We start from the raw sequence: 11,601 nt of genomic DNA, 5'->3' as shown, positions 1-11,601 counted from the left end.
TCTGGCCTGCTACAGGGCAGTGCTACTAAAGGGGGATCAGGAAGGAGCCAGCTGCACCGATCCCCACAGCCCCCATTGCTCACTGTGCTCATTAGCTGGTTTCTCCCCATCTCTAGTGCTGCTTCCCATGTGTGGTGTGCAGCACAGCAGGGTCTCAGTCGAGCACCAGGCCACATGCCAGGTAGCAGCCCCTTATCCCACAAGCCATCAGTCTGCAGCAGCCACAGCTCCCAGTGCCACCTAAACAACCTGCCCTGTCCCCACCCAGGCGCACCCAGCCCCAGGCCAGCCGTGCTTTCTTGGGGCCACATACGTTAAGGTCAGGGTGATGACGAGGAACCCAACTGGCTTTGCCATGCCAAGTGGGGAATGTTTGAGACGCCTCGCTCCAGAGCGAGTGCTCGCTACGTGCAAGGTCGGAGCCGGCTCAGCACTTCGGGAGCCCTCGCCTCCGAGCTGAGCTTTATTTATCCTTGCAAATGGAAAACAAACCAATGCTTGGATCTGACAGTAGCTGTCTCTGAGGGTAGGGAGGTGCCAGTAGCAGCCAATGAGCAGGGAGCAGATTTGCATGCAGGGGCCGTTCTCCGCTCTGGGGTTTAAGAGAGATTCCGTGGTTTCCAGCCACAGACCCGTTTGTCTCAGGAAGCCGAGCTCGTCTGCATCCCACCATGGCCTGGGCCCCTCTGCTCCTCGCGCTGCTCACGTACTGCTCAGGTGCTGCGAGGGGGAGGGTTTATCTCAGCCTTTCAGTCACGGGAGGCTTTGATTTTATAGCCATTTCTCCCCATTGATTCCCCAGTTTGCCGGCACAGAGCTTCAATCGTCATGATTTAATCCCCATGTTTTCTCCTCCTGTTTCAGGTTCTCTCGCCCTGTACGTGCTGACCCAGCCACCTTCAGTGTCCGTGTCTCCAGGGCAAAATGCTCAGCTCACCTGTACAGGAGAACAGATTGACAAGAAGTATGTGCAGTGGTACCAGCAGAAACCTGGCCACGCCCCGTACTGATTATATATAAGGATAGTGAGAGACCCTCCGGAATCCCAGAGCGATTCTCTGGGGCCAGCTCCGGTAACACGGCCACGTTAACCATCACGGGAGTCCAGGCACAGGACGAGGCTGATTATTACTGTCAGAGGTGGGACAGTGATGGCAGCGCTGCTCACAGTGACACAGGCAGACGGGGAAGTGAGACAGAAACCCTCCCATTGTGTGAGGGGCACAGTTAGTGTTGATCTTTCTGGGGCAGTGTGAGGGGCCATTTCAGAGCTGGGAATGGAGGCTTCTTTTTTCATCTGCCCAGAAACCCTTCTCGGCAGCCTGGGGTCACAGTATGTCTCCGTAGCAGCCCCTGGGAGCAATCTCACCTCACTGCTCGGGGGAGAATCGTGGCCCCATTGAAATTACTGGCAAAACCCCATGACTTCTATGGGGCCAAGAATTCCCCCAGAGGCTTCCGAAGTGGAAGCTAATGCAGGGAGCAATGGGATCTCCTCTTCATTCTTGTTACACGGAGACACACGAATTAGACCCAGCACCTGGCTCTGGGTTACAGCTCTGATCTCTGCCCCCTCTTCTGTTGTCCCCACTGAGTGAGGACGCGGCTCCTCTGGTAACGGGACAAGGCTGGACACTGAACACTGCAAAATTCCACTTCCAGCATGAGACAAGTTCTCATCTCCTCACAGCTCTGTGTAGAAATCGACACACAGACTTCCCCTTTGCAGGAGGTCACTGTGACCACTGCGCCTGCCCCAGGACACTCTGGGTTTGGGAGTAGCTGCCTCCTCCACCACAAAGCCATTCCTCCCCCTTCCCTCCAAACTCTCCGAGTATTCCCAGCATCTGAGTGCTAGCACAGCAGCCTCCGTGCGAGCAGGGCTACGGCCTGTGTAAAGCCCCCCCAACACATCAGCAAAGACAGGAGCCCCCTGCCTTTGAGCACATATTTTAAAGTGCTGATTTCTGAGCAGGAGTTAACAAGGGATTACTGACAATCCTTATCCATCATATGTAAAACGGTTCTACCAATCCCAACTGACTGGACACATTACCAAACCGGTCAATGAACAGCTCAGATCTTACCCAAATACACGCGTAAAGCCAATGCTTATTAACTAAGCTAACATTTATTAAAAAAAGAACAGAGTAATGGTTCAAAGCCCAGTATACACACACACATGAAAATAACACTCTTCGGTCAGTTTCAAGTAGAGATGATAACTGAGTTGCAGAGTTCTTAAATTGCAAAGCCTCTGAAATTATCCCAACAGCTTGGGGCCATCAGTCCTTGTTTAGAGCTTCTTTGTTAGAAATCCAGTCCAGAGAAATGAAGATTAAATAGTCCATGTGCAGAGGTTGTTCAAATTCTCCCATGAGAACAAGCAGGGTGATTCCAGGCTGGTGCTGGCATCCCAACCTTGCGATCCAAACTTTCCCTGACAAGCTTGGACAGATCTGAGATAAAAACGATCAATTCCCTAGAGTCTTTTATAGCTCGGTGCAGGCTGACCAGTATCTTCTTGACAGCCGGTCCCTCCTTGAACAATTAATAGATGATTACTTGGGACTCCGAAGTATCATCTCCTATGTCCTGTGCACACCCTTAACTAGTGACATTAGCACAAGGTAATTGGCCATTTATAACCATTCACAGATATTTACTACTTAAACTTCAGAGTGAAATAAAAACAAGAGTATTGTTACATTCCAGTTCCAATGTTAATATTCCCTTTCGACCTCTTAATAGAATAAAACAAACCGTAATAGACAGGAAAGCAGTTTCTCTACATTGCTACATTGCCTCGCCTGGCACAGGCTCACCCTGTCTGCGGACAGAGCGCTGCACTCTGGTGAGCTGAGGGGCCCATTGTACTCCCAGAGGAGCATTGGAAAGTCCCCCAGTAGACAGCTCGTGTGTGGGTGGCTTCTGCCCTGCCAAGCAGGCCTCGTTGCTGAGACCACCAGGGATCCTGAGGGAAGGGAGATGTGACGCACCCAGGCCTCTGAGGACATTGTCCAGGTTATTCAGCTGCCCATCAGCAGCTCTTGGTCTGAATCAAATCTTCAGGGGAGTGGGGTAAATACGGCAGTGACGCCGTTACCAGCTATCCTGAGCGTTGTCCACGTGCACCTGCAGTTTTGGGGTTGTGCAGCACAGGGCGAGAGCTCCTCAGGGGGATCTCACCCAGGAAGAGGATTTGTGGAGTCCCCTCTGTGTGCAGCACGGGACAGCGAAGGCAAAGACTGCTCCTCGGGAGTGTGGTTATCACACCTGGACTATGTGGGTCTTACGGTTCCGCGGCTCCCTCAGTTTGGGGCTTTCAGCTGGGGATGGTCAATTTCTGCAATCTCGGGCAGTGTTTGAAAGCGTAACATACGGAGCAGTGTAGGAGCTCGCTGTGGTTCTGCCCGTGTCTGGCAGCGTTATATTCATGTAGCCCTAGGCGTTCGGTAAGGTGAGTGTGCCACACACAGTCTGGGGCTGTCAGCGCACCCAGCACTCGAACCCTCAGGCTCTAGCCCAGAAACACCCGCAGTCTATGACCAACCAAGGAGGGCAGCCAGACTATGGACTAGGGCAGCCAGAAATGAACGGTTTGGAAGCGTGTCTCTTTCACCAACAGAAGTTGGTCCAATAAGAGAGATTTCCTCACACACCTCGTTTCTCTAATATCCTGGGACCGACATGGCTACAACTACACAGCAGGCAGAAATAAACGCTGCCATTACACTTTGCACAATGGCTTAAAGGTACAAATAAAGCAACTACAGCAACTAACCCAGCCTCTACAGTCAGCCCCAAGGAGCAGTCGGAGCTGACATGAGCTGAGCTGGGACCCCGTGCACTAGGGGCCAGGCTGAAATTCCGGGAGTGAGTAGCTGAGCCCAGCCAGTCCCGCGGGACAGGAGCCGCTTCATCTGGGACAGGGAGGTTGTGGGTCAAATTGGGATAGCCCCACAACCCCAGGACTGTTGGGAGGTCTGCAAGTATTAACTGCCATCATCCAGCACCCTCACTGCAACCAGCCCCACCAACCCCCATCCAACAGCACCCACCCCTTCCAGCACCCCATAAATGTACACTCCAAAACTTGCCAGGATTTCTTCCTACAGCCACCAAATATGGCGGGGTGAGTCTGCAAAGGATTGTGACCTGGGGGCATGAGAAGAACCAGTTAGATTTGGGGTCCCAGGCAGACAAAGTTTGAGATTCATGGGGAGAGGGTTCTGCAAACTGCCAGTGTGAGCAGACTGAACACAAGGGGAACGCCTCACCGCTGGGATGAGTGGGACTTTCTCCCTGCATATGGAAAGCAAAGCAGGGCTTTTCTACATGGGTGACTGAGGGGATTTATGCAAGAGTCTCTCCCCTGGGTCCCTTTGCTAGCAGTGGAATGAAAAGCAGCAGCAGCCAATAATCAGGGAGCAGATTTGCATGCAGGAGCCTTTCTCCCATCTGGGGGTTTAAGAGCTAATGGGTGAGTTCCAGCCACAGACTCTTTTGCCTCAGGAAGCCGAGCTCCTCTGCATTCCGCACCATGGCCTGGGCCCCTCTGCTCCTCACGCTGCTCACCTACTGTTCAGGTACGGCTCATGTACTCTAACTTGGAGAGTTTTTCTCCTTCTCTTAATTTAGGGGGATTTTCCCTTCCTCAAGTTCCTGCACTGCCTGTGGTGCGTTAGCTCTCAAAATATTGATTCTATCCCATGTTTTCTCCTCCTGTTTCAGGTTCTCTCACCCTGTACGTGCTGACTCAGCCGCCTTCAGTGTCTGTGACTCCAGGGCAAAAGGCTCAACTCACCTGCTCAGGAAACAGCATTGGTGACAACTATGTGCAGTGGTACCAACAGAAACCGGGCAGCGCCCCTGCTCGTAATATATGGTGATGATACGAGACCCTCCGGAATCCCTGATCGATTCTCTGGTTCCAAGTCCGGTAACACGGCCACGTTAACCATCACGGCAGTGCAGGCGCAGGACGAGGCTGATTATTACTGTCAGCTGTGGGACAACGACAGCAGGTCTCATCACAGTGACACAGGCAGACGGGGAAGTGAGACACAAACCTCTCATCGTCCCAGGGGAGCGTTTAATAATGTTTTTTTCTGTGGCAGCGTGAGCAGCTATTTCAGAGGGGGAGGGGAATGTAAGTATATTTAATCGCCCAGAAATCCTTCCAGGCAGAGCTTGGGACCACGCGACGTCTCCTTAATGCCCCTTGTGAACAATCTCAGCCACTGCACAGAGTGCTAACGTGGAAGGACAGTTCGGCGAGCGATGGGATCTCCTCCCCATGCCTGTTAAAGGGACACGCTGGACACACACACGCCTGCCTCTGCAGTGGCAATGGGGGATTGGCCCCTGCACTGGAGACGGTCACTTGAGTGTCAGGCTCCTGGAGCCAGCAGCGAGAGCTCACTTTTCCCCACCCCCATCCCCATGACAGCTGGACCTTGGGGGCATCTGTCTCCTCTCAGAGCCCCCTAGCCTCCTGCGAGCCAGCACAACAGCCTCCACGTGAGCAGGGGCTGAGGCCTGTGAAAAGCCCCCACGTGGCACCAGCAGGAGGGAGACGAGCCTCAGGCTGTTCATAACGGGAATGGTGAAGAGCTGATTTCTGAGCTGAAAGGTGCAGGAGCAGGAGGGCTCTGACTGCACAGAGCTGCACCAAACTCTTCCAGCGATGAGAAGCAGGGCGAGGGCCGGTTAGCGCAGCCCTGGCAGCACGGCGAGGGAGGGGATTTGAATGCCCTGGGCTGGGTTCAGAGCTCAAATATTAAAAATAAGATGTCCCTGAATGCTCTTCTGCTACTTCCGGTGTTTTCACTAAAGCCAAGGCGTTGGTGGCTGCATGGTGCTGCGTTACTGAGCTAAACCCACCCTCGCCCCAGAGCCCCCAGCTCTGCTCAGACCCGTAATCACACGGTTTGTGCTTGTTGGCCCAACCCAACTTCAAAAAGACCAGCCATGTCTTGAAACAACCCGAGTAGACACAGGCCTGAACTGGGACAATGGAAGTGAACCAGCGCTGACCGGTGACACTGATCCTTGGGGCAGTTCAGATCCAGAGATAAACCGAGTGGCTCAGGTCTGACACTAAACTGAAGAACAAGCACCTGTGACTGGCTGGGAGCCCCATGAGGGAACCAGTTTCTCCCCGTGTATTGCTGGGCTGACGGGATGAAACTGAGCAGGGCGGGAGGTTGATGTCGCCTTCCCCTGTTCACCTGTTCTGCTCACCTCCACCCCCGGCCCTCTGGCTCCCCTGGCACCACCCGATAGGGATCCTAGCTGGGTGCTCACAGTGGGTGAGGCGTCGTCAGGGCGACGCAGAGAGCTATGGGGTGTTCTGGGACACTGTTAATAGATGATGCTCCCCAGGGATACCCGGGGTTGGGAGGCACCTCCCCACTCCCTGCCTTTAGCGTCAAGCTGTCTCGACTGTGCCTGCTGCAGCTCAGCTGCCTGAAATCAACAGCTGTGCTGTGCAGGACACATCTGCCTGCGGGTTCTGGATACCAGGGAAGGAATAAAAACACGCCCACTCCTATTAGGTACACTTCTCTTTTATTCGCCTTATGCTCCAAACAGCAGAGGGAGACCCTAGGGCTCTGCGAAGTGGCTGCAGGGGAATGCCAGACCCTCCCAGTGAGATCATGGCGGAGTCTCTGTGGCGTAGCTCACATTTCAAGCTCTTATACAGCATGACATATTTACTGTAGGGAATCGCAGGGACTGGCTTATGTACAGCAACTAACTTGGTGAGCACTTTTGCTTTTCTTGGCATGAAACACAATTAGATACAAAGTGCAAAACAGGTGACATAACCTATTTACTACTCAGCCGGTCCTGACCAGACCCGCCGCGTCACTATCTCAAACGCATCACAACATCTTCCGCCGCCTACACTACAAGCTGCTGGCAACACCAGCACCAGAGGCAGTGAGAACCTGTTGGTAGTGGGAGGAGGGGCACAATTTCAAGGTTCTGGTGGTACGCAGGGAGACTGCCAGGGTTTCTTTTCCCAAGGGAACAGTATTCACACAGTGTGGCTGGTACAACTCAGCACAGGCCCTTTAGAACAGCACAGCTCTGTAGCCTATTTAGAGGGAAAACAAACACGTTAATGAACAAAGGTTAAGATTCAAGAGCGAGTGAGCCAGGGTAATAGGAACAACCAGTTACTGATAAACAAAACTATAACACGCATCTTAGAGCTTCAACTCCACGGTAACAGGCTCAAAGCCTTGTCTGAAGGCGTTTCTCACCTAAAGCAACTTTCCAGCATCAGCAACCCCACGGCTGGGCTCCACTGGGCAGGGATACAAAAAGCGCTGTGCAAGATGGGAACTGTCTGCTTGGCCTGGCTAAGGGTCTCTGTCACCTGCAGCCCCAGCGCAGGCTCAGGGAGCTGCAGCTCTGGTTATACCCTCATTTAGCTCTACAGAGATCTTGCCAGGAGCCTGCAGCAAGAGAGGGAAAGGGGATCCTGATGTTTCCAATGCAAGACAAGCCAGCGGCCGGGTGACGGAGCCGGCCTGTTTGCTCAGTTATTCATAGGGATGCATCAGACGATCCAGGAATGACATTTCTACTGATGTGTGTGTGACTGAAACAAATTGTGCTCAGAACATATCCAAACGCCACGTCACTGACTGATCCTCCACTGGGGAGCTGGCCTGCAAGGCCCCAGTATCTGCTACCACTCAGAACGGGGCGCCCTGGTGTCAGAACAGTTCATTAGTTTCACCAGAAAAGGCAACAGTAGAAAACCAGCTACAAGGAGGTGACTCCCCTAGCTGGGTTGTATTAATCTTCAGCTAGGCAGCTGCAATTTGCTAAATGCCTGGGTAATCCCTTCCCACGTCGTGAACAGGCTGATGACGTGATCAGTCCAGCCAGTACAGAGAAAAAAAACGCCCTGAAAATGAACGACATGAACAGTGGAGATAACTGTACAGTGCTGGTCCCTGCAGCTGGGACAGACAGTCAGTAGGGAGCAGCTGTGTGCGGAGCTGCTCAGCACACACAGGGTCTGTCGCTCTTGTGAAAGCCCAGCCGGAATAATCTCAGTAACAGCAGCACTGACCGCCAGGGGCTGCTCCTCCTCTACACAGACCTGGAGCTGAGCATCTGGGGCAGGGCAGTGCAGAGCGTGTCAGGCTACATGCTGCTGGGCTAGAGATCGCTGGGCTTTGGGGCTTTTACTACCCAGCAGCGCTCACATTGCTAGTATGGGCAAGGTACCCAGAGCAGTGACGCCAACCTCTCCAGACGCTGTGCCCTGCACGAGTCTGGTTTGTCTTGCCTACCCCCAAGTTCACCTCGTTTAAAAGCTGCTTGCTTACCAAGTCAGACATAAACACAGACGTGTCACAGCACACTGCTACTGAACAATGGCTTCTTCTGCTATGCTTCAGTTTCTACTGACTTCGCTGGTGCTTTTTCTGTAGCCTGGTGTAAAGCCAGGCAAATCTCTAGAGGCGTCGATGTGCCCCTGGCAGACTCTGCGTACCCCAGAGCTACACGTACCCTGCTTGAGAACCACTGCCCTAGGAGACACTGCGCTTTGGGATCCAATTTCCCATCCACCCCCCGCGGTCTCTGGGCAGGGTCTCAGACCGGCTGTCTTGCCTGGAGCGGCGGGAGTGAAGGGACACGACAGGATCACCAAACCCAGCGGCTGCTGTAATCCGCAGGGGGCAGGCTAGGGGGGTAGAAGCAGAAGTTCGGCTCCTCCTTCTGCTGCCACCTTTCCTGCGCCCTGCCCACACTGTGGCCTGCTGCAGGGCAGTGCCACTAAAGGGGATCAGGAAGGAGCCAGCTGCACCGATCCCCACAGCCCCCAGTGCTCACTGTGCTCATTAGCTGGTTCCTCCCCATCTCTAGTGCTGCTTCCCACGTGCGGTGTGCAGCGCGGCAAGGTCTCAGTCGAGCACAAGGCCACATGCCAGGTATCAGCCCCTCATCCCACAAGCCATCAGTCAGCAGCAGCCACAGCTCCCAGTGACACCTAAACAACCTGCACCTGTCCCCACCCAGGCGCACCCAGCCCCAGACCAGCCGTGCTTTCTTGGGCTGCATACGTTAGGGGTCAGGGTGATGACAAGGAACCCAGCTGGCTTTGCCATGCCAAGTGGGGAATGTTTGAGACGCCTCGTTCCAGAGCGAGAGCTAGCTACATGCACGGTCGGAGCCGGCTCAGCAGAGTGTGTCCAGTAAAAGATATTTCCTCACACACCTCGTTTCTCTAATATCCTGGGACCGACACTGCTACAGCTACACGGCAGGCAGAAATAAATGCTGCCATTACACTTTGCACAATGGCTTAAAGGTACAAATAAAGGATGAACCTGCAGCAACTAACCCAGCCCCCACAGGCAGCTCCGAGGAGCAGCCGGAGCAGACGTGAGCTGAGCTGGGACCCGGTGCACTAGGGGCCAGGCTGAAATTTCTGGAGTGAGGAGCTGAGCCCAGCCAGTCCTGCGGGACAGGAGCCACTTCATCTGGGACAGGGGATTTGTGGGTCAAATCCGGATAGCCCCACAACCCCAGGACTGTTAGGGGGTCTGCAAGTATTAACTGCCATCATACAGCACCCTCGCTGCAACCAGACCCACCAACCCCCATCCAACAGCACCCACCCCTTCCAGCACCCCATAAATATGCACCCCAAAACTAGCCAGGATTTCTTCCTGCAGCTACCAAAAATAGTAGGGTGAGTCTGAAAAGGATTGTGACCTGGGGGCATGAGAAGAACCAGTTAGATTTGGGGTCCCAGGCAGACAAAGATTGAGATTCATGGGGAGAGGGCTCTGCAAACTGCCAGTGTGAGCAGAGGGAACCCAATGGGTGCTCCTCACCACTGGGACAAGCGAGACTTTCTCCCTGCATATGGAAAGCAAAGCAGGGCTTCTCTACACACATGACTGAAGGGATTTATGCAAGAGTCTCTCCCCTGGGTCCCTTTGCTAGCAGTGGAGTGAAAAGCAGCAGCAGCCAATAATCAGGGAGCAGATTTGCATGCAGGGTCTGTTCTCGGCTCTGGGGGTTTAAGAGCGAATAGGTGGGTTCTAGCCACAGACTCCTTTGCCTCAGGAAGCGGAGCTCATCTGCATCCCCACCATGGCCTGGGCCCCTCTGCTCCTCGCGCTGCTCACGTACTGCTCGGGTACGGCTCCCATACTCTAACTCAGGGAGTTTTTCTCCCTTTCTAAATTCAGGGGGATTTTCCCTCCCCTGGGATTCCTGCACTGCTTGTGGTGTGTTAACTCTCAAAATATTGATTTTATCCCATGTTTTTTCCTCCCTTTTCAGGTTCTCTTGCCCAGTACGTGCTGACCCAGCCGCCTTCAGTGTCTGTGTCTCCAGGGCAAAAGGCTCAACTCACCTGCTCAGGAAACAACGTTGGTAGCCAGTATGTGCAGTGGTACCAACAGAAACCGGGCAGTGCCCCCCTGCTCATGATATATGAAAATAGTAACAGACCGTCCGGAATCCCTGATCGATTCTCTGGTTCCAAGTCCGGTAACACGGCCACGTTAACCATCACGGGCGTTCAGGTGCAGGACGAGGCTGATTATTACTGTCAGGTGTGGGACAGCGACAGCAGTGCTGCTCACAGTGACACAGGCAGACGGGGAAGTGAGACGCAAACCTCTCATTGTCTCAGGGGAGCATTTAATAACATTCTTTCTGAAGCAGTGTGAGCGGCTATTTCGGGGGGGGGGGGGGTGGATGTAGGTATCATATTTAATCGCCCAGAAATCCTTCTAGGCAGAGCTTGGGACCACGCGACGTCTTCTTAATGCCCCTTGTGAACAATCTCAGCCACTGCTCAGAGTGCTAACGTGGAAGGACAGTTCGGCGAGCGATGGGATCTCCTCCCCATGCCTGTTAAAGGGACATGCTGGACTCCCCCAGCGCCTGGCTCTGTGTCCGGGCTCTCCCCTTACCTCTGCCATGACACCCCGTGAATGAGGACGTCCCTCCCCTGGTAACAGTCCAAGGCTGGACGCTGGAACCCAAACTTCTACTTCCAAAGCTAGGCAAGTTCTCTTCCCCTCACACCTTCGTCTAGAAATGGACACGCACACGCCTGCCTCTGCAGTGGCAATGGGGGATTGGCCCCTGCACTGGAGACGGTCACTTGAGTGTCAGGCTCCTGGAGCCAGCAGCGAGAGCTCACTTTTCCCCACCCCCATCCCCATCACAGCTGGGCCTTGGGGGCATCTGTCTCCTGCACCCAGGGGACTCTCAGAGCCCCCCAGCCTCCTGTGAACTGGCATAACAGCCTCCACGCGAGCAGGGGCCGAGGCCTGTGAAAAGCCCCCACGTGGCACCAGCAGGAGGGAGACGAGCCTCAGGCTGTTCATAACGGGAATGGTGAAGAGCTGATTTCTGAGCTGGAAGGTGCAGGAGCAGGAGGGCTCTGCCTGCACAGAGCTGCACCAAACTCTTTGAGCGATGAAAGGGAGGGCGAGGGCCGGTTACACAGCACAGCGAGGGAGGTGCTATGAAAGCCCTGGGCTGGGTTCCGAGCTCCAGTCTGAAGTAAAAGAAGTCCCAGAATGCACTCCTGGTTGTATCGTGCAA

The 11,601-nt window shown here is 54.2% G+C and overlaps 1 pseudogene; it reads left to right on the top strand.

Moving 5' to 3' along the window:
- Positions 1-4,501: 4,501 nt before the first annotated feature.
- LOC137145122 (immunoglobulin lambda-1 light chain-like) lies at positions 4,502-10,650 on the top strand (annotated as a pseudogene).
- The last annotated feature ends 951 nt before the right edge of the window (positions 10,651-11,601 follow it).

Source organism: Emydura macquarii, unplaced genomic scaffold (assembly GCF_026122565.2).
Source record: "Emydura macquarii macquarii isolate MOO-44397 ecotype Brisbane River unplaced genomic scaffold, CSIRO-AGI_Emac_v2 contig_3513, whole genome shotgun sequence".
Classification (NCBI taxonomy): domain Eukaryota; kingdom Metazoa; phylum Chordata; order Testudines; family Chelidae; genus Emydura; species Emydura macquarii.
Note: the sequence above shows the minus strand (reverse complement) of the source record. Positions and strands in the feature narration are given on the sequence as shown.